At 37.9% G+C, this 23,648-nt stretch overlaps 1 protein-coding gene and 1 long non-coding RNA gene across 5 annotated transcripts in view; one reads left to right on the top strand and one right to left on the bottom strand.

Annotated features, from left to right (window-relative positions):
* Positions 1 to 23,648, bottom strand: part of pcdh9 (protocadherin 9) — a 210,437-nt gene that overhangs the window by 73,653 nt on the left and 113,136 nt on the right. The gene's annotated exons all lie outside the window — the stretch shown is intronic.
* On the top strand, positions 4,597 to 12,263 carry LOC145551084 (uncharacterized). Its single transcript, XR_014086879.1, has 2 exons — positions 4,597 to 11,949; positions 12,027 to 12,263. It is a non-coding gene; the product is annotated as an uncharacterized LOC145551084 (long non-coding RNA).

Here is a 23,648-nt window from a genome sequence, read left to right as displayed (position 1 = left end):
TGCTGGACGCTTTTCAAAGCCTTCAGTGTCTCTAACAAACAAAATGTACAGACTTATGTTAAAAAATTCCTCTGAAATGTGTGAAATTATGTTTTTTAATCTTCAGATCCTCTGAGTGCATGTACAGTTTAAGATGATTTTCATGTTTTTGAACTCGGCATTGAAGGACAAAATCAGTGGGTGATGAGCTTGTTGAGTAATGTGTTAATTTAAACAGCACAATCATCATATTAATAATTGGAGAGCTGTTTCAAAATACCAATCAACATTTGTTTTTTGCTTCTTAAACACGCTGTATTACAAGAAATGCATGAAAATATTTTAAAGTAGGTTATCAACTGAGCCACAGATATATTTTTGACTGAAATTTGATTTTGCCGGTGTAAAATTACTAACAGGTGGAGTACCAGTAGAAGCAGTCAAAGCAGTAGAGTGAGTCTGCATTTGACAGGTTTTCACATATTAAAAGGGAGATTTTCTTCTTGCTGTCACAAAGTGCTTGTTCACTGGGGAATGTTGGGTCTATGTCTTTAAAACTGTAAAAACATTGCAAATAAAATATAAACGAATACATCTTAAAACTGAATGAAAATTAAACCTATGTTTTTCGCACATCATTTTAGGGAATCTCTTCTTAAATGAAATGTTTTAGTTAGCGAGCTTGTTGACGGTGGATCCCACCGTCAACAAGCTCGTGTCCTCTCCTGTTTTCTTTTTTTTATTTCCTTTTCTTTTTGTTGTTTAAGGATAGGCTTCAAAACCTGAAAAAAAGCATGGTGACAGACAGAAATGACAGAAGTAAAATCGAAACGGAAAGTAAGAGTGGTAAAAGCATTGTGGTATTAGAGTGGGAGTAGTTTAAAAAGACGGTTTGACCTTCACACCTTGAGAAATCAAGGTAAAATTGCAAAGCGTTTCCAGGTCAGAGTACAACAGCAAAGTTTGAGGCCAAATGCCGGATACATTACCTAAAATATATACACTTGTAAATAATTTTCAATAGTTAAAATGTAAACATTACTTTAAAATCAAGTTTGAAATTAAACTGTGTGTGCGTGCACACATCTGCGTGTGTGCGTGTGTATAAAAGGTTTACTTTTGTATTGAATTTCTGTCATAGACTTGTTGTGGTGCAACTGGTTAAATTGCATTCTAAAACAAGATAGATTGTTCTGCCGCACAGCTGTGCCAAGCAGATAAATCAATTAAAGTGACCCGATCTGACAAGTTGCCTCGTCCCCAGACAGGCTTAATATGAGAACACATGTCCATGAGGCTTATGCCTATCTCTGTCTCACCATGGAACCTTTCTCTTCAGGAACTCTGAGCAAAAAGACAAGTTTGCAGTGCCAACGTTTAGACACGGGTAGTTCAAAAGACAATGAAATACATTTGTCTCACTGGGTTGGATATTATTTTCATTTCCATGAGCAGTTGCATTTTTTTTTTAACCTGCAAATGTATTTAATCTAGTCATGACAAAATCGCTAGACGATTTGTTGAGTATGACATTTCCGTCCAAACTTTACAGTCTAGTGACAATCAAGCATTATTAGTTTGATTTTATACATTCAGCTGCCAAAGGATATTTGATTTGGCAAGCAAATTCATTTTTGTTTTATGAAGACTCTTGTGATGAAGACACCCACTCAACAACACACTTATGTTCTGATATCATATTATATGAGCAGACAATGCTTGCTTGATAGAACTGAACTCCTTCTGAAGCAACTCACAAAATCCAGCGGAAAATGGAAATTAGTTTTTGCTTTCTCTGTGAAGTAAAGGGGGTTGCATTTTAAAAACTAAAAAAAAACAAAAAACATCTGCAACACAGTTTGACAACTCCCCTACATTGTTTATTCAGCTGTCATCATCTTCATCACTAGTGTCATCAGATGAATCTATAGAAAATGTACATAGTCTCATTAAATAAGCAGTACAGGAGAAACACACTAAAATGTCAGAAAGTGAAACGTTGCTTAGTCAAAGCATCAAAATCTACCATAACTTGGAGCCCTTCAAGCAATTTCTAGATCCTTCTATCTCATGAAAAACAAGAGAAATGTTGACTGATCTTATTCTTCTCTTTGAGGAAGGATTTTTAACTTAAGAGCTAAGCTTGCTCTGCGAAGAAAACATGGTGGCTGTCTCACTGCAGGGTGCGCAGGACTTAAAGAAACTATCATGAACGCCTGGCTGGACCAGCTGCCAGTAAAGGAGAACTGATAATCACACAAAAACTCATTTATCTACTTATGATGCATCTTTACAGTTTGGGTCACTGTATTGCTTTCAGGTCATTATTATTTCAACATAACACATTAGAAGCAAACTCAAAAAAAAACTACTAAAAACTGATTAGTTAACTAATGCACATTCAGTGGCTTCTTATGCCTGTTCACACAGTAACATTTTTTATGCAGATTTTTGTTCCCATTTATTCCGTCTGAGAATTTTAGGGATGCCACAATTACCAAGATGGCTCTAATCTTGAGAAATTTTCCTATCGTATGTGGTATGCAAAGAGTGATCTGGTCCACTCAGAAGGACATCATGACTGCTCCGACCTAAAATCGGGGACATTCAACATGTTGGACTGTCTTGGCCCAATGCAGGGTGCTCCCAGAGGTCAAACGAGAACACAGCCTGTTGAATGTGACGTGTAGGCAGTCAGAAAGCGAGATGACTAACGTAAGGGAATCCAAAATAAAGACAAAACAACTGATATGGCGCCCCAGAAAGTCAGGTGGATGTTGGAGACGTCTTTGTATTGTATTTTTCTCTGTTAAATATAGTCCACAAACTATCACCCTTTCTTCTTCCCAGTAGGCCATGTTTGTTTATTCTAAAGTCATGTTTGGTCTCGAGAGGTTTCGCAAAATTTCCCATCTGACATCTGAATGTGAAAACAATTGTGTGTGGTGTGTTGATCCTGCCATGTGGCACAATAGCACACTCTGCGCGACCATGCCGGTTACATCTGTGATTATTTTTTATTTTTTTGCAATTGATATGTGTGTGGTCTCAAGTTTTGAAAGTCGGTCAGAAACTTTAGAAACTTGCCATGTGAAGCAGGCATTAGTCTTTAATCATCTCAAGTATAGACTATCTTTAATCAAAGCACAGAGAGAACATGGATATGATTCTCCTAAAATGCTATTTGCCTCATGTGGATCAAAAAACTGGTTAATTTTTAATCATTCATCTAGGGAAATACTGCTATGCTTATTTCAAACAGTACATCTGTGAACTGTGATCTTTCAAACAATAGTTTGATGGCCTGCTTTCAAAGATCCAGTGGCATAATTATTTAGAGAATTGATCAAGCAGTGAAGCAGGGGCTAAAATTCAAGAGGAGAAAAGATCACAAGAAAAATGGAAAATGAGTAAGAAAGACAGAAGCTGAAAAAAAAATTGAGAAACGGTGTAATTCCGTATGCCTTTTCATCCTGTTTAAACACTGTTAAGTGCTTTGTTTTTAAAGTGCTGAGTGGTTGGCTATCATGGTAACCCTTCTGTGAGACTGACAGCTGGTGAAGCTAAATATGCAGAGAGTGGAAGATGCAACACAGTTGCTCGAACAATCTATCAATATCTCCATGTCTCTGTCCCTTTCCATCTCTGTCTCTCTCAATTCAGTTCAGACAGAATTTACTTCAGTGGCATCTCAGGAAAAGAACTGTCTGGAGACCATGATGAGCTTACAGCCAACTCAAACAAATGATAGGATGAGACATTTATACGTCATCAATACTAAGTAGAAATAAAATATTCATAAGTAGAAATCAATAATAAATTCCATGTTGTAAACACCATTTGACGAGGCAACAACTGATGATTTTAGTGGGAATGGTAAGCCTGTATATTATTTTTAAAATACAAGTCTTCTATACAGTCATATGAAAAGGTTTGGGCACCCCTATTAATCTTAATTATTTTTTATCTCTAAATATTTGGATGTTGGCAACAGCTATTTCAGTTTAATATATCAAATAACTGATATACACAGTAATATTTCAGTATTGAAATGAGGTTTATTGGACTAACGGAAAATGTGCAGTACGCATTAACACAAAATTTGACAGGTGCAAAAATATGGGCACCTCAAAAAGAAGAGACATTAATATTTAGTAGATCCTCCTTTTGCAAAAATAACAGCCTCTAGTCACTTCCTGTAGCTTTTAATGAGTTTAATGAGTTGGATCCCGGATGAAGGTATTTTTGACCATTCCTCTTTGCAAAACAATTCCAGTTCAGTTAAATTTGATGGTCGCCGAGCATGGACAGCCCGCTTCAAATCATCCCACAGATGTTCAATGATATTCAGGTCTGGGGACTGGGATGGCCATTCCAGAACATTGTAATTGTTCCTCTGGATGAATGCCTGAGTAGATTTGGAGCGGTGTTTCGGATCATTGTCTTGCTGAAATATCCATCCGCGGCGTAACTTCAACTTTGTAACTGATTCTTGAACATTCTACTCAAGAATCTGTTGATATTGAGTGGAATCCATGCGACCCTCAACTTTAACAAGACTCCCAGTGCAGGCACTGGCCACACAGCTCCAAAGCATGATGGAACCTCCACCAAATTTTACAGTGGGTAGCAAGTGTTTTTCTTGGAATGCTGTGTTTTTTTTTTGCTGCCAGGCATAACACCTTTTTTATGACCAAACGACTCAATCTTTGTTTCATCAGTCCACAGGACCTTATTCCAAAATGAAGCTGGCTTGTCCAAATGTGCTTTTGCATACCTCAAACGGCTCTGTTTGTGACGTGCTTGCAGAAACGGCTTCTTTCGCATCACTCTCCCGTACAGCTTCTCCTTGTGCAAAATGCGCTGAATCGTTGAACGATGCACAGTGACACCATCTGCTGCAAGATGATGCTGCAGGTCTTTGGAGGTGGTTTGTGGGTTGTCCTTAACAGTTCTCACCATTCTTCTTCTCTGTTTCTCTGATATTTTTCTTGGCCTGCCACTTCTGGGCTTAACAAGAACTGTCCCTGTGGTCTTCCATTTCCTTACTATGCTCCTCACAGTGGAAACTGACAGCTTACATCTCAAATAACTTTTTGTACCTTTCCCCTAAACAACTATGCTGGACAATCTTTATTTTCAGATGATTTGAGAGTTGTTTTGAGGTGCCCATGACGCCACTCTTCAGAGGAGATTCAAGTAGGAGAGCATCTTGCAATAGGCCACCTTAAATACCTTTTCTCATGATTGGCTACACCTGGCTATGAAGTTCAAAGCTTACTGAGGTTACCAAACCAATTTTGAGTTTTAGTAAGTCAGTGAAAAGTAGTTAAGGGTATTCAAATCAATAAAATGATGAGAGGACCCAAATTTTTGCACCTGTCAAATTTTGTTTTAATGTATGTTGCACATTTTCTGTTAGTCCAATAAACCTAATTTCAATACTGAAATATTACCGTGTCCATCAGTTATTAGATATATCAAACTGAAGTAGCTGTTGCAAACACCCAAATATTTAGAAATAAAAATAATTAAAATTAATAGGGGTGCCCAAACTTTTTCATATGACTGTATGTTGGTATTTTTCTTATCAGCTACTGCAAGGCATTCATCTTTCACACAACTCAGCTAATATATATCTATTTTAAAATACTCGGGCACTAACACAAACACAAATACTCTCAGACATTACTTGCTTTAATTTAGTTTTTAGCAAAGTGGCTGCTCAATTAAGATAAATAATTTGTGTTTTGGGTGTGTGGGAATGTTTGTTGGTGTGTTTTGTATGTGCCTGTTTACAAACTACGACCAGTGCTGCATCGTCTCAGGCCCCCCGCCAAATGTGGGGACAAATGTGGGGCCAAATGTCACATTCCCTGCCCATGGGTGGTGTACCCTCTGATGATTTGGAGCTGCTTTTGTCGGCTCACACCCGATGGCTACTCGTTGGAGTCCCCTGTCTCTTTTTGGGCCTCTGCTGCTGGCCAGGTGGTGTGCCCTTGGGCCCAAGGCCGGTGAGCAGAGGCAGAGAGGGAGTCCCTGAGGTTGTTCTCCTTGGAGCTCCCATGCTCTGGAGGGGCCTCTAGATATCTGGGGTTCTGATCTCCTTCATGTCTGTTTCAGGCCTGATGGGAGGGGTCTGCGGTTCCGCACACCCACAATTAGGTTCATCTTACTTACTTAATTGGAACCGTGTGTTGTTGTGACATTGTTGTTGTAAAATATGCATATTTTGTTTTTTGTTGTGGTTTCTCGGTTCCCTGTTTTTTGGTTTTTCTTTTTCTGTATTTGTAAAAGAAGAGTCCCACTGCAGTTTTCTTTCCCGTTTTAAATTTTTTCTTGTTCTGTCTGCCTCCATACACCTAAACCCAAAGTATTATCTAGTTATCTATTTATATAAATATATACTGGAGCTGCAAAGCTCCACTTTTGAAAATAATTTAAAAAATCAGTTAATTTTCTCTTTGGTACTTGTAAAACAATACTGATTGCTACACTACTGGACAGCACAGGTACAGAAACATAAAATATGTTTAATGTATCATTGTGAAAATACATGTAAGTATTTCCCTATTTTTGATGTAGACTACTCTTTGGTAGCAACAGAGACTCTGGTATAAAGCGATATTAAGACAATTACTTACATGTTGCATGTCCTCTCTCTAGCAATTGATGTGTTCAGAAAAACAATATGTGGACAGATACCACAACTCTGACCACAGTAATTGTCACAACAAAAACATTTTCATTCACCTATGATGGGATAAATGGCCTCGACGACACTCTCACTCAAGGCAGTTAGCTGGCTCTTAACCCCAGACAAATCACGAGAGGCTTCATCACTCTCTCCACTGTTGTGAAACATTGGTTTTAGGTCATGTTACTCTGACCTCCCAAGGTATCCCACCAACCTTCAGGGCGATCTATCGCTGTGTTCCTGGCTCCAACATAAAGTGTCTCTCTTTTGATCTGTCTCTGTTCTCGTCTTCTTTCCCTTTCCTCTCTCCCTTTCTCCTTCTTTCTCTTTCTCTCTCTCTCTGTCTCTCTCTCTCACGTGCACACAGACCAATACAGAACCACACATAAACTCCAAAGCACTTACCCTCATGCTCCGGTAATGCGAGTCTAGCACTTGTACTCCAATTATTCTCCTGTACTTGTTCTTGAAAGGGTTCTTGCCTCTCTCTTAGCTAAAGCATGTCATGACCCCCTGTGATTTCTGCTGGACCATCAGAGGCCTTCTAGTGTTCATCTCTTCAGGCTTATCCCTATTCAAATGAACATTTCACTGCTATTTGCCCTGAAATTTACTCAACAGAAAGAGTTTGGGATGGAGAAAAAGTTTGAGTTGGAGTCACCGAGTATTGTTTGTCCAATATTAACTACCAGTGTAAAATTCAAAACCCAATCAGAAATTTGGATTCCATCTGTCTAATTTAAGATTCACAGTGATTCTAGTCGTTCTAGTCCACAGCAAAAGCAAAAGGGAGGCTGACTTGCAAAAGTAAAAGAAAATAAAAACTGTTACAGCAGGCTTTACGCATTATCTATACACCGCTTTTCGGGGGTATAAAAAAGTGATATATGTGCAAAATGCATAAAAGCTTAATTGAATTAATTAGTAATTTAAAGGCTAGTTCATTCATTAAATGCTGCTTTCATTCATTAAAGCAACATTTGACACAATAGAGGGTTTTTTTATTGACTAAATCAATAAATACACATCATTTGGATAATGATGATGTTAAAGCAATTTCTTAGAGCAGGAAGAGACAATATCTTATGCCAGAAAGTCAGCTGTGTTATTCTTTCGCCTCCTCTAAATCATGCAAATGTGTTGGAGAAATAAAGCATACAAGAAATTACTATAGGTTTCTGTCAATTACTTATATAATCAGAAGTGTTCAACATCTCCCTGTGTCACCCTAGTCATTGCATTATAATGGATATGGGATTTTTAAATATTCTACATATAGATTATATTTTAACACCTGCAGTGTGAACTAAATACAAAGTAAAAATAAATAAATAACAAAAATGTGTCGATTGAAAGAATGCTGGGATACCAACACTAACACATCTCCAACTGTTTTTTTTTTCTTTTTGTTTCTCTTTCTCTCACCGTGTCTTTGTGTCTGTGTGTCTTTCTGCCACACATTTTCTCTGGCTTTAGATGTTAAATGTTGACCCTACCTCTACTAACAGCCATTTGTGAAGTTTGCTCACAAAAGCAGTGCTCGCTGTAGGTGTACTACTGTTATCCAGCACTCTGTTTCACGTCATAACCTGGTCATTGAGGCTTGCACAAAAAAAAAAACGTGGCATCAGCTTTGTTGCACTCTAAAATTTATTAACTCGTATGCTCTGCGCAACAATAGCTCTGCACTGCGCTGAGCTGCGCGCAAAAGTGAAGCCCAACTCCCCCCTCGGCATAGAGGTGCACGCAGCTCCATGGGGCTTACATGGCAATCAGTTTAAAATTTAAGTGCCTTTTTGGGATGCAAGCCCCTAGGCTGCTGCCCTCGGCTCTCTTCACTTTCTCACCACCACCAGCAAAAAAACGCACGAGAGAGAGGGAGTGCTACAGGGCGAGCAGATCATTATGTGCTGCATTCACTTGCACTGGGATGTCTTATAATCAGTCATTTTAAGGCTGGTTCAGATGCTGTATGGGTTTGCATTACATGGTACCTTTAAATACTGTAATTTTTTCAAAAGCACTGTTTATGTGTCTCCATTCTGAAAGATGAGCTTGGGAGAAAAAAAAAAGAAAATACTGAACATTACCAAAACCACACAGCACTCATAGTAAAACATAGTGATGGGATCAAGGATTTTTATTGATTTGGATGAAATTGTAATCAAGTCAGCTTTTGACCTAAAACCTTTAAGTGTGTGCAACAAAGCTGAAGATGAAGGGAGATTCTTTTTTCAGCAACTCAGTGAGACCAAGCGCACTTTCTTATGAAAGGAAAAATAAATGGTCAAGAGCACAGAATTAAATTGGACAGAAGACCTACTGGGTTAACTAAAGAGGATTGTAGACAAGAGATGTCCTAACCTACTAACCTTTGCATGGTAAAGTGTGCAAATATTATCCAGCCAAGATATAGAGCTCCAACTCCTACCCAAGAAGACTCAATACACATTACAGGTGGGGAGGGGGGGGGTTGAAATGCTTTATTGTGGTGCATTTTTTTACACCACAAAAAAATTGCTTTTTATATCAGGGATGTGTAAGCTTTTGAATTCCAATGTATTTTATCAGAAATAAAAGGACAGAAATTGCTAGATTTCTTTTTTTTTCATGAAGGACAACCAGTTTTTTTTGTCATAGACATTTTTTTTTCTAATCTAAAACTGAATACATTATTGCCTAAGGTCAAATGAGAGCCTGCAGTCATAAAAATTAAATGTGTTTCTTCTGTCGTTTTATGAAATCATAGGCAGTTTGGATTGATGCTTCCAGGATTAGAGGTGTAGTGTCATGTAAAAACTCCTGTCAGAGCACTTGGAGGAAGTTGATACTATGAATAAACATAAGCTTTTGACTACACGAAGCTGCACATCAGGCTGTGAGCAGAAACTGAGCGATGGGACAAAGTTAAAGCTGTGCATAAATATCTGTAGAGATAATCTCCCCCCATCTCTCTTGTACATTTAAGGAATTATCTCTGTCGTTCATGGTAAAGTGTTATCATGACCTTAAAACCAGTGTCGTAATGGTGGAGACGGGCGGTACCATCACAGGATCGTCAGCCAGTGCTATCCACATGCAGTTTAAGCTTCTGGGACAGGGTAGCATTAATGACATATCTGCAGCTACGGGGTAGCCATATGCTTGGACATTTGGGGAAGAAGCACAAATACAAACGCACCCCCACACATGCACACACTTTGTACCAGCAAATGTTTGCGGCCAAGTGACACTGGGTTCAGCTTAGACATGTCTCCTTTCCATCTGTTGGTCCTTTTAGTTGGATATCCTCTGTACTTCATTATGGCAGATAGTTAAGCTCCACCAAAAGTATTATTTAAGTTATTTAGTTAAGAAGGGTGTTTTTTTTTTTTTGTTTTTTTTGTTTTCTGACCATCTTACAACTCAGCCTTTTAGTGGCCAAAGGGAAAATATGCCGCAGTTTAGTTCTTCTGGCATCTTCTGCAGTAGTCCGAGTCTGTCTGTCTATATATATTTTTTCCTTCTACTTTAATGCAGACAGACAGATGAATGGACAGACAGATTTAGAGTGACAGACCTCAGGTTTTTAGCAGGCACAAATGAAAGAGAAGACCACTTTCACTTCTAAAAAGCATTGGTCAGCATTAGTGCACTGACCTCCAGTGCTCTGCAAAAGGAAGAGGATCCTGGGAATGTAAAAAGGAAATGTGTCCGGATATGACAGTGATGTGGGCTTTTCAGTGGTCACTTAAGCTAAAGGATAATCTCATTCCTCGGTGGAAACATCATGCCGTGCCACTGGAAAGTGTGGCGTAGCGGTGATAGTTACTGCAGTAAAATTCTCTCACAGTATCTACTTCTGTTCACTGAGAAGATTTCTCTGTTAATGTCATTGAGAGAATAGGAAAAAAAAACAAACTCATAAACACTGTTATTTTTGGTTATGATAGTAGATGAAAAGGCTTTAGTATTTAGCATTATTTTAGAGATGAGGTATTGTGGAAAACAAAAAGGTTATACGTCATTTACATTCTAACTTTGTTAAAAAAATATATATAAAACAGTTGTCTAATTGTCTTGGACTAGAAAAAAAAACACATTAGTTTAAATTATAATATTTAACTTAAAATATATATTTTTAAATGCAGCCAAAAATTTACATCTGGCATCAAGGCTAAGAAACCAGTATATTATGTTACAATTACTATGTAATTATTCCTTGATATATTAGATTCATAGATTTTTATAGTGCATAGATTTTTAATTGTTGGTTATGCACCTTTTAGTGGCCAAAGTGTAGGGCTTCAAAAAAGGAGAAATTGCACATTGCATAAGAAAAAATGTATGCAGAGATTTGCATTTCACTACAATCTACTGACTGAAAAAAAGGGGTCTGAAAACATACCGTTTGGGTGTTCAGTTCAACTTCGAATCTTACTAAGCTAAATGCTTCTTTTCTTTTAAAGTAATTGTGTTCAGAATTAGACATAATTATGGACAGAGTGAATTCAAATAGAAAGTGGACTTGGAAGAAAAACAGAGAAATCAAAATTGAACAATGAACTTTATTTCCATGTCCTTTCTGCTCCCCACAGGGGGCCGAGTCGCTGCACTCAGCAAATGCAAACAACCATTTCTTCATCTATATTGTTTGGGTTTCAAAAATGAACACAAAAGATATCCTACCTGCTTGCCAGCACCACAAGGGGGAAACATTGTCCATCAGCTCTACAGACTGTGGAAGCCTCTACATTTTCCTCCTCGTCTGCTTGTAATTTGTGTGATTTTGTGTTTTGTCTTTCACCCAACTGCCCGTTTCTTTGTCACTAACAAAATCTATCAGTCCCATCCATGTCAATCTAAAAATTAAAACTCACTTTGCTCAAAGACCTGCATCCATCAAACATCTCAAGGTCACAGCTGGACTGGGGATGAGAGGGTAAGATAAATGTGCACATGGTTTCCTGTATGCGTGTGTGCGTGTGTGTGTGTGTGTGTGTGTGTTCGGAGAGAGATAGAGAGAAAGCGAAAAGGGATAGCGACTGAAGATTAAATGTGTGTGTTGCAGAGAGACACAGTCAGACACAGAAACAGCGACAGTGACAAAGGCGGAGACAGTGGTGGGGGGCGACTAATGGAGGAGCTGCACAGAGCTCTGCACCACCCTAAGAGCCTCTGTAAGCCAGACTGAGTAGTGGTCTGAAATTAGCTGATTTTTCACTGTGAGCAGAGCACATTATCTGTGTGGGGAATGGGGAGCAGAGACGAGCGGAGAAGCACGAAGAGAGGAGGTGGGGGTCGGCGTTTAACTTAACAAGATTAATATGTTTGCCTCATCTCTCTGGGTTTTATTTCTTTCTCCTTGCAGGGCCCTTGTCAAATCTCTTTGGACAGGCTCTCACACATGATGCTGGAAGGAGACCTGAAGGACACCCTGCAGAGTGGCAAGAAAAAGGAAGATGCTCCAAATTGCAACTTTGAGATTAACATGGTTTTAACTGTACGTCAGTGCATGACGGACCTTCTCCGATGGTTTTCCGTTGACTTTCAACACTTGCCTTAGAAAACACTGTTTTTGAAACAAATTAAACTTCAGTCAAATTCATACTGGTTTCATTTTGAGTATGTGTTTTTTTTTTATGCTTATATTAGTGTGTGATTCAGTCACCTGGGTAAATTCTTGCAGATTTGCCAAAAGAGGCAGATGGCGATGAGGAATCCTGGTGACATATTAATTTAACGAATAAGTTCATATTTGTATCCTAACAGCCACAAGCACTGTTAAGTAAATTACTGAGTCAATACAGAAAGCAAAAAAAAAAAAGAAGAAGAAGGAAATTTTAGACTGTGAAAAACAACGGTCTTGGTCTGAATCCCTCAGACAAAGGACAATATAGGTGATAGAGGCGGTCTCTCCTCTTATTTGTGTCCACTGCAGGAGCTGCAGCTGATCATAGTTCAAAGAACTCATTTTACATGGTCAATGTAGCTTCCATTTCAGTGTCGGTCCTTTCACAGCACGGAGGGAACTATCAAGCTGTGATGGTTTCCTGAAGACTGACTGGTCCAAATAATGGAGGAAATGGTGACTGATTCAGATCTCCTAATGTGTTAAGCTTGTTTAAACATGTCAACACTTAAATAAACCCTCCATGACAAAAGACCTAGATTTTTGTCAGACATGATAAGGAGCAATTGAGCACTCTGGGTTTTTACTGAGATAATTTACAACGGACAATATCTTTAACGGCTTGGATTAAAAGTTAAGAGATGCAGTAATATTATTTTAAAAAATTCTTGATCTATAAAAAAATAAATAAATAAAAAACTGTTTTTTCCATTAGGTGTCTTTTTCCAGTCACATTTTTTTATAGAACTACGTTGCTCAAGGTGGCAGTTTGAAGTTACTTTATTAAGTTGCTATATGTAACTATAGAAACTATATAAGTTTTTTTATTAATATTATTTTGTTCTCATTTTACAGGGACATCGGATTAACATTGCATACAGAAAAATGAAGGGAACTCATAAGACTAAATAAAATTATTCTTGAACCATGACCCCGAATCCCATATGAGTTGAAAAGTACGCACTCTGGATGCAGAAGAAACCATAATGTGAGCTCTTTAGAAACAAATTGGATGAACTTCAAGTGCCAACAAAGACCCAGCCAGATTATGGGGAATTCATTATCACGTTTCACTTATACATGGTTGCAGAAATGTCTGACAATGACCCCAATGTCTCTCTGCTCAGCTTTCTAACCAAATAAGCAGTCTGAGATTTCAAGAGGAAAAGCAAAAGCAAATCATGGCGTCATCTAGGACATGGAAATAATATATATTAATCTATTAGCAGTACATCATTGTCCATACTATTTACCTCCATTCTTATCTCAGCAACCATATGCATTCCACCATCAGATATTGCCAACACTGCATGTGATGCCATCAGCTCGTTTCTAAGCTACAGACACAACATAACAACCCACTTGTAGCATTATCTGGGGATTTTTACCATGCCTCACTCTCAGTTACATTTCCATCATTTCAACAGTTTGTCAGCTGTGTCACCAGAGAAACCATCCCTGTTGGATTTATTTTATTTTATGTAAATGTCAGGGATGCATACATCTCCAAAGATAAAACTCTTCTTGGCAAAAGAGATCATAAGCTTGTTTTTCTCAGCTTGAGGTATAAACCCGTTGTTCAGAGCTAACTCGGAATTGAAAGAATATCGAAAAGATGGTCACAGGTTTTGAGGCTGAAGACTGGGATGCACTCTTGTAGCCACATTGAGAGGACACTAACACCATGACTGAGTTTGTGAGCTATTATGTGAACTTTTGTGTGTGTATAAACGCAGCCCCACCAGAACTGTGAGATGCTTCCCTAGTCAAAGGAAAAAATAAAAAATAACCTGGATATAAAAGAATGGAAAAACAAGAAAGTCCCTTCAGGGATTGATACATAGAATTATTGAGCATAGCAAAAAAATAAAATAAAGCCAAGATTAGAGGCACGCATGAAGAACCAAGAGAGCGAGCCACTGCAGAACAAAATGAGACGTATGGTCAGGGATAAAACAAACTAGTCGCTTGAAGCAGAAAGAGGATCAAATGGAAGGAAATCTGGACAGAGCAGATGAACAGAACACGTTGTTCAATAGGTTCACTTTAGGAACAAACTCAGCATTCTTCAATCTTAGCCAAAAAGACCTCTCATCAGACCTTGACCTGCAGCATTATTGTCACAAGAATGAATAAGAATTAATTATTACGTTTGTCACGACATGGTGACAAGTTTAATAAGTGTGGAAAAAAACATTTTTTCTTTTTTTTTGTAAAGGTTACGTAGTGCAGCTTTAAGCTACTGGAGAGACCCCCGTTTTCCCACGTACAACCAAATCTCAGGACCTCCTGCAGTTAGCTTGCCAGAATGCGGTCATAATGTTATGGCTCATTGATAGAGTTACAAAATGGACTGACTAACCTGTATAATTTTGCCTTTTTTTCTCACTGAAACCACCAAAAGAAAATCTTGGTAATGTCTAGAGATAGAAAGACTTTTAGATAAAGAATGTGCCTTTACTCTTACAGTAATGCGATAATATATATTTTATTAATCTTCGTTTGACATATTGCTAGCGTTAATTAGCAACTTAAAACATTATAATGCACTTCCGCACTTTTGTCTTGAGAGTTTATTTACTTGTGATTATGCAAAGATACGCATGTGTTCGCACTTCCTATACACAGTAGTTCTGATTGACTGATTGATTGGTTTCTGTTAAAATGTTTCAATTTGTCTTAGCCATCCTTCTTTTCACCGGTATTAATTTAGAGCAAAGGCCTTTGTCAAGTTTGATCCATTTACATCTACTCTTTATGGTCCTATACTGTTTTAAGCATTGAACAAGTGTCTACATATAAATATTTAAATCCTATTCAGAGTTAAATCTCAATAAGAAATGGAAATGATGAGTCCCTCTCCTCTGGAATCCCTCTCTCTGTCCCCAAACCTCAAAAAAGTTGAACTTTTTAAACAAAGACCATCAATTTGTTGACAAAACATGTATTTGTTCACCAGACAGCATGGATATTTGCAGAATCTTATGAGAACACACACTACTAGCATCTGGCAGCTGATATCTGTCTAGGGGCACAGATGTTAAGTTAGCCAGATTAGTAAGGTATAATGAAATCAAATCACAGCTCCAATAGAAAAAAAAAAATTAAATGTGCTCATTTAAATCATATATCCATAACGATTATATTAAGAATAACTGTGTATGCAGACAGACTATTTCTCTGAGGAGATTAAAGAATAGGTATGATGAGATTTGAAGAGGGATGAAGCGATTAAGACTGACTACTTTAAAACAATTATGAAAGGCTTAGAAGGCTAGGTCAGAGAAAGCACATTAGAGAAACACAAAAAGAGGCAGGACACAGAGCAGTGCCTCGTTTCTGATCCGTGGAAAAACAAAGGTGAGCTCGCTGCACTTGCAACAGCCTTGTGTCAACGGGCATCTTTAACTGTGATGTAGAATATTGCTGGAGAAGAAGGGAGAACAGATTAAGTGAAACAAAAAGAATAAAAACAAGACTACTGCACTCCCATATGACCTAAGAGAAACAATGACAATCAAATGGCCTGCAGCAGACTTTCCCCTCCCTCGTTCTCCCTAGTTGTCTATTTTTCCCCTCTCCTTTTCTGTGTACTTTGATGTACAAAATAGCCTCGAACCATTAACAGTACCATTACTTTAACCGGCAACCCCACAATGTTTTTTTTTTCTTTCTTTCTTTTACGTTACTTCTTTCTATCTTTCTATCTTTCCTCTTTTCTTTCACCCCCTCCCTCACACATACACACACGCTATTATCCCAAAACTACTTTCAAGATGTATTTTGCTTGAGGCTTTTTTGTGGTCATGGGTAATATGAAAGGAAGTACAAAACAGTTGGCCATACACTGTATCAATGCTATTAATGCTCACTATCTGACATTACAGGTAGAAAAATTACATCTGACTGACAGGGACATCTAGCAATTTCCCATCCTTCTTCCAGTGTTGCGGTCTACTTCTATCATTCTGTCAAACCTTCCACAGTTTAGTGGAAAAAAACACAGATACAAGATTTCAACAGCAATGGCAAAACTTTGCTACATTCAGAATTTAATGTTCTCTGACTGGCTGCATACATGGGAAACTATGTGGCTATTTTGTGAGAGACCTTTCACGTAAACGCACAATGACCCTTTGCTTCACCGTGCATCAACTTGTGCCAGAAATTGTGATGCTCTACTATATTTTCAAACCTTTTGAGAACATCTAGCACTTCTGGTGCTCAGTGAAAATTAGGTGTCAGACTGGATCTGTTAATTCAACAACTCTTGTTAAACCTTCACCGACTATCAACCACCTCACAATACCTAGTCATATTTTTCTGCAACTTAAAAGGGCATACGACAGTAGATAAACTTTTAAACTATTTGCAGTGCTTTGCAAAAGTATGCATAGCCCTCGTAATATTTTATATTACGAGGGCTAATATAAAATAAATGCGCTTTATATCAAAAAATAGAACTGAAAAATGGTAGTAGATTAGTATTTAGCACCATTTTACCATGATACTCCTAAATAAAATCTAGATGTGCATGCATTAAACCAAATATTTTATTTCCACTTTGTAATTGTGAAATATTTTGTGTTGGCCTTATCTAAAAAATAAATAAATAAATAAATAAATAAATAAATAAATAAATAAATAAATAAAAAATAAAAAGTCTATATGGGCAATAGTATGAATTGTTTTTAAATTTTAAGAAGTATTTTCCGAAAGGCAAATATAATATCTATTAATCTTTTGGTTCAATTTAAAAATTACGGAAATCAAAAGAAAACTTGTTTGATAAGGTCAATCTACAAAGCTTCTACACCGTTACTGATGTACATCCAGTTACAAAGCAATCATACAATTTTTATTTATTCTTGACAAATATTCCAACCATACCTGAGAGTAAATAAAAAAAAAAAAACAGGAGGCGTCTTTAAACAAAATTAATCTAACTTCATTGGGAACAATGTATAAAGTCTATCTTATTTTTTGAAAGTGTACAAAAGAAAATAAATACACCTTGTTACTGGACCACATACATTACTTATTAGCTTTGTGACTAAAAATAACCTTTCATTTGTTCTCCTAAATCTGGTTGAGTTATTAATGAGTTAAATAATGCAGTTATTTGAGTTGTCAAATAACTGCATTCAAACATGAGCCATAGTTAACAATTAGTCTTATTTGCAATTTTCATTTTGCTGTAATTACTAACTAAATGCATTTTGTATTAAAATAATTTTAGGAGTGCTGAGTGAATTTCTCTATTAAAAACCCCCAAAATAAAACAAAAAAAAAACATCACTAATTTCCATTTTTTGCATTTAGAAGACAACATGCTTTTTACCCCTCCTATTTTTAGGCTCTGCAATCCGTCATGCTGTGCATACAGAATGCATACACACAAACAGCCTTAGACCTGAGCACTAACCATGGCAACATGCTGACAGAGTTGTCAGCATATTGTGCATGTGAGGTGTTCGATCCTTTTATCATACAATGGCTAACAGCAATTCACAAAGAGTGGTAAATCCTCAAAGAAGCAGTGACCATGAAGGTTTGGCATGAAATGGATTATTAACACTGCATGATTTTGGATAATAAAACAACATTACAAAACAACAAGGAAACAGTCACCTGTAGCTTAGACATAACTAAACGGCCTCCATGTCACGTTTCTAAGGACACTGGTGCTGGCTTGGCAAAATGATATGGATGAGTAATGGGATGCCACCCACATCCGGACACTTTGGGAAGGTGAGGGTCTGCTGCCAAGCCCCAGTCCCTGTTGACCTCTCTTACTTGCGATCTCAGCAAATTTGCCAATGACACCTCGTGAGTCACTCTCACCAACAGTGACATACGTCAGCCAGACTATGTTATTTAATAATCTCCTATGTAACTACATGCTAGGAATTTGACAAACTCAAAAAATAGTCAATCTGTGCTGGGAAAAACTCCCTTCAATAAGTTGGTAACCAATGAGTTACACCACCTAACTGATGCACAAATGTTTTAAAATTCATAATGACTCTACAATCTAAGCAAAGTAAACACATCAACTGCACTTCTTGAAGTTTGTCAATTTTTTTCCCTTAATTTTTTTTTTTTTCCATTCTGGAGCAGGAAGACATGAAAAGAGCCTCCTAGCACACTGCTGATTCAAGGTTTTAGCCGAGCAAATCTTAGGCAGGGAGCTCGGTGCACAGAGCTAGCCATTTTGCAGTTTGCTCTCATCTGCCAATTTCTTCCTGGGGCTTTCAGAGTCAATCAAAGAGCTACGAGAATGCTCACACCAGTCTTTTAATTATTCATGGTAATTCTATGCCACTACACACTCTCTCTCTTGCAGCCTGTGTCGCCTCCCCCAAGCGAGGTGTGCTCTGATGTGTTTATGTGTTCTGAATATGGAAAGCTAAAAAAGAAATTCCTCCCATTACAAACCTGAATTTTTGCTTACCGTGTGTTACATTGGCAGCTTTTTTTCAGGGGTGCCTGGCTCTGGCTTTTGGAAGAAGCTGAGCTGTTTAATGCTAGGTCCCTTTCTGTCCTTATAATCTCTTTTACTACACATGTTGGCTGCAGGACAGCGTTTTCAGGCATACACATTTGCTATATTCACTTCTTCACAATGTGTAGCATACCGTTACAGTTATCATCTATCAAATTTGATCTCATACAATCACATATATCTTTCAGGGCCTAAACTTTTGATTCCATATGTATGTATTGTGTCTTGTTAAAATGGCTCCAAATCGTGATAACAGTCCTGCCTAGAAGGTCACGGTGGTGCAAAGAAAGCCTGTCTGTCATCGTATCTGCAAGGGATTTGAATTTGTTTGATAAGCACTGTTGCATTCATTTCCTTCTATGAGTTAATTAACTAGAAATGGGGCAACTCTGCCATTCCGGGCTGTCCATCAACCTGCCACCAACTACTGACATCACAAGGTAGATGTCAAGTATAGCCTTTTGTGTCTCAGACAAGCCTATTACCAGGAAGTGTGAGCAAAAGGCTTTAAGTGAGCAGACGGCAGCTGAGTGATGTTATCAAAATCTTTTTTACAGAGAAAAGCTAAATTGCCCCCAAAATCACTCAGATTCACATAACAAGATATAATAACAATCAAAGAGAAGAGGGAACGGGGGAAATTTGTATCTTTGAAAGAGAGGATGCTGACTGCACGCTAGCAGCTCAAGCATGTAGTACAATATACAGTCTTCTATTGATGCCCCTTCACAACCTTCATTTCAGTCGTATCAAAGAAGCTGCTGGTGCTGCTGGGGCCTTTGAGGGGAAGGTGATAGCTCCAGTGCGAAGAAGCCGTTCTATTTTGTTGGTTAGTGGTTAGAGAAAAATGGCACACCTCCTCTTTCTGACTTGTCTTCACAAGTCTTGTCAAGATAAAGAAAAAATAAATAAAATAAAAATAAAAAGAGGGGGAAATGTTTCATGTCTCCTGTCTTTTCCTGCCGAAAGCAAAAAAAAAAAAAAAAAAAGAGGGCAAAAAAAGCCAAGATAGATACAGTGACATGCCAAGGGAGGATGTGGCTGGGATGAAAGCATGTCACTTTGTAAGAGATGTTCATGAAATGCCCCCTTTTCTCTTTTTTGAAAACAGATGTTGTCAGAATTTGAAGGATATATTGTTCCTGTTCTGCAGTACCACTCGAGACAGGAAAAGGACTTTGAAATGGGGTGTTTACAAGCCAGTCAAATGTGTCCTTTTGATACAAGTGACAAGAAGTTGAAAAAGGAGACATAAAGATCGGCAGAGTACTCTGACTAAACACATTTACTGTAGTTCTACCTTGAAAGAAACTCTTATTAATTCTTTGAGAAGTTTAGATCATTCATCTTATGTGTTCTGAAATGTAAATCAATTAAGCATGTGCATTATTACATTGGATGACATATGTTCCCATTTACCATTAGATCTTTTGTTAGGTTTTGTCTGCACATTTTTGAAGTAATTCATGTATGTTTGTCAACAAAAACTGAAAATGCTAAACTACTTCAAATTTGACAAGTAGAGCAACAGAAAGTGGAACAAAAATAACAAAAGGTTTCATTGCAAAACCTTTTTTGAAAATAAAAAAGATGTGCTGCAAAAGCTCCATTGAAAAAAGTAACTTGGCATTTTTTTGTCACATTTCCACAACAGACACTTCTATTTCAAAGATCTGAAAAAAAAAAGAGGTGGGGAAAAAAAAGTCAAGCACATCGCGCATTAATATTAATTTCATATGAAATAAAGCATAAAAATCCTTACTTTGAAAAACATTTTCTGCTAGACAAAAAGTGACAGCAGTAATGAACGTTTCACGTATGTTTTATAGAAAAGGTATTTGCCAAGTTCGGTCGAACTGGAGAAGCCAAAAAAGCAGCAGCATAAATATTGAATGCGGTGTTCATAAATGCCTTCATCCAGCCCCTTAAAACATGAACGTTTGTTTGTAAACATGGCGTTTACTAAGTAATCCCGGTCAGCCTACAGGAAAGGAATTCCAATTCAAAGTCCTCTAAATAATGACGGAAGGCGCACTTGGCCCCCAGCATTATGTTTATCTCCAGAAACATCAAGAGACCAGCATTGTATAATAGTGCTCTGCATTCACAGCAGGTTTCCTCCTTCCCCACTGTGGTGGTGATAAATGGCAAACACTGAAGCGGTTCTCACCTCTGCAGACCCTGACCTTACCTATGCAGGTGTCCGGTAAAGCATTCTGTCTGATTACAAACAGCAGTGCTGGTTCACACAGGTGCCACAAGACGAAAAAAAAGAAGGGAAAAACGACAGATTTTTTTTTTCCTGTTTTTTGTTTACACGACCATGATGATTTTACTCATCTATTACAATCACAAGTAATGCATAAATTCTATATGCAGATGAGTGTGCGGTGATAAGGGGTCGTCTGTATCTCCAGACGAAAAGAGAGAGAAAAAGGGGACATTACCATTGAGTGAGCCACTGGATAAAACATTGGTAGAGTCTGACTGGAGCTCTGAAATAAGAGATCAATGACGCATATCACACTAAAGGAGCATGAAGCTGCATCTCAAAGACTAACTGGGCAGCAAACATCATCGCTCTTCCATTTCAAGCATGCCCTTCCTGCCGTCCTCATGTCCCTCTAACACTTATTGTAGCCATCATTTCCCCTTTAAATACTTCTTCTTCAATGTGAGTTACTGCTCTTCATAAAATAAGCCACAAACTTATCACAACGTTCATGCAGAAACACGGCGTGTTAACTTTCAAATGCTTTCGCATGGGGCGTGATGCTGACAAACGCTTCCACTGAAGTGCCAGCTCTAAAAATGCTCAATTTGTCTTGCATTTAGTGAAAACTGCGTAGGCGAGAAGGAGAATAAACACTGAGAAGCATCAAGTAATCCCTGAATGGATATTTTATATTGAAAATAACAACAAAGTGTGTCTGGTGTGTTTGGGGGTCATACTGAGCCTTCAGAGGATAACAACAGAGGGAGCACAGGCAGCAAGGGAAATAAAGCGAATTCTGTGATGTCTGTAGGATCCCTGATTTCCGCTGTTGAGTGAAAAAAAATAAATAATAAAATATTGCTGTGCTGCCAAGTATTGGCTTCAAAATTTTGACTTGCTGTGATGTAGCTGTCATCCTTTCAAAGGAAGTGGATAGCAAGGGGGAATGGGTGCATGTACCATGTCTTTCACTGAGCTTTTCTGAAGTCCAGAGTTAGATGCAGCACTTCTTTTTCAATCTGCATGGAAAGAATGCTGAGCTGGGTGTTAATTCAATGTGTCATCACAGAGGCTTTTCTTTTGAGTAGTTTGATAGGTGATGGTGGAGGTAATATTCCACTTCCAACATCTTACAACAACAAAAAAATGGAATATGCTAAAGTGTAGTGACACATATCAAAACATAGCTGGATGGTTTTCTTGTGGTGAGTGAGTACATTTGATTGGACAGAGGGTTGATCCAAAAGTGTCCTACTTATAGATCAAAATATGTCTACTTTATTATTTTTGGCTGTTGGGTCATTTCTAATCTGTGTGAGGTAAACCCTCCAAAAGTCTACAAATAGTTACAATGTGAACAAAATAAGTAGGAGATACTCAGAATGCCTCGAATATACTGAATTTCAAGATGAAAAAGGTAAATATTAAATAACACAATTCTTAAAGCTACTGTTGTGTTTATATACTTTTAGAATGTAAAGGCTCCTATATTTAAAATGTTTCCCCTTTTTGAGATGATTTAGATGCTTCTATCACACAGCCATCTAAACTCTCAAAAATTCAGAGCCGGCAGCAATTGCACCATCACTGACTGAACGTGTACTGACAACCTGTCCGCCTGAAAGGCTTTTTATTGCCACAGTTTGCCTCCAGGCAGAACATCATCCATGTTACGCACACTCTGCATGGACTGAGAAAAACTTTCAGACCTCTAGACTTTTACATTATGTATTTAGTATTGGAAACACACATCGTGGAGAAAAGCTAGCACAAAGATTTACAATGCATTTACTCTGGGATAGTCGCTTCAGTCAGACCGTCTTTTTGTTTCTGCAGGCAGGCAAAAACTGTTCTGGTGTATAGGAGCTAATCAGTAGAACTTAAGGTGTTGCTGTAAATGTTAAAGAATATTATGTTGCACTATCTTAATTTTTCAGCTTTTTTGTGAGATTTATTCATATACCAGAAGTGTCCTTGTGGAATTCACTGTTGTAAATTCAATCAAATTAAAAAAACCCTTTGAGAATTAGCATTTTTCATTCTTCATTATTAGTCTTAGTAAATTGGAAAATAGAGCATTGAGCCATTTTAATGACTTTGGATCCAGGTTCCCCTTTTGACTGGCGTAAATGGAGCTATAGCCCACTTCCCACCATTTACAGAATATCTGCTGTGAACTATTTACAACAACCATAGGTGTCATAGTCATTATGTGTGAAGGGGAGGTCTCCTCCTCACATTTGAAAAACAATATTTGTTTGGACTAGCACTGACGCAATACCACATGCGATTAAGCTGAAAATTTTAATGCGTTAATATTAATGAAACCACCTATTTTGACCTAAAAGTCTCTGTCCCGCAGAGAATTATTCACAGCAGAGCGTCATGGACTCGACACACAGGAAGTGATGAAAGATGAAAGGTTTCCGCGACAGCAGACCGCAATTTGAACATTTTCAACTTTCTTTTGTTTCGCTGATAGCCTGCATGTGCACATCTATGTGAAAAAGCTCAAAATTTCACAATTGCAAATTACACCTGTTGCTAGGTTGTATGTGGACAAGAGAATGTCGCTTCGTTGCACAATTTAGAACAGGTACCAGTAATGTGAGATGGGTATATGATGCATATACATGCAATA

Source organism: Poecilia reticulata, chromosome 3 (assembly GCF_904066995.2).
Source record: "Poecilia reticulata chromosome 3, P_reticulata-male-v2, whole genome shotgun sequence".
Lineage (NCBI taxonomy): Eukaryota > Metazoa > Chordata > Actinopteri > Cyprinodontiformes > Poeciliidae > Poecilia > Poecilia reticulata.
Note: the sequence above shows the minus strand (reverse complement) of the source record. Positions and strands in the feature narration are given on the sequence as shown.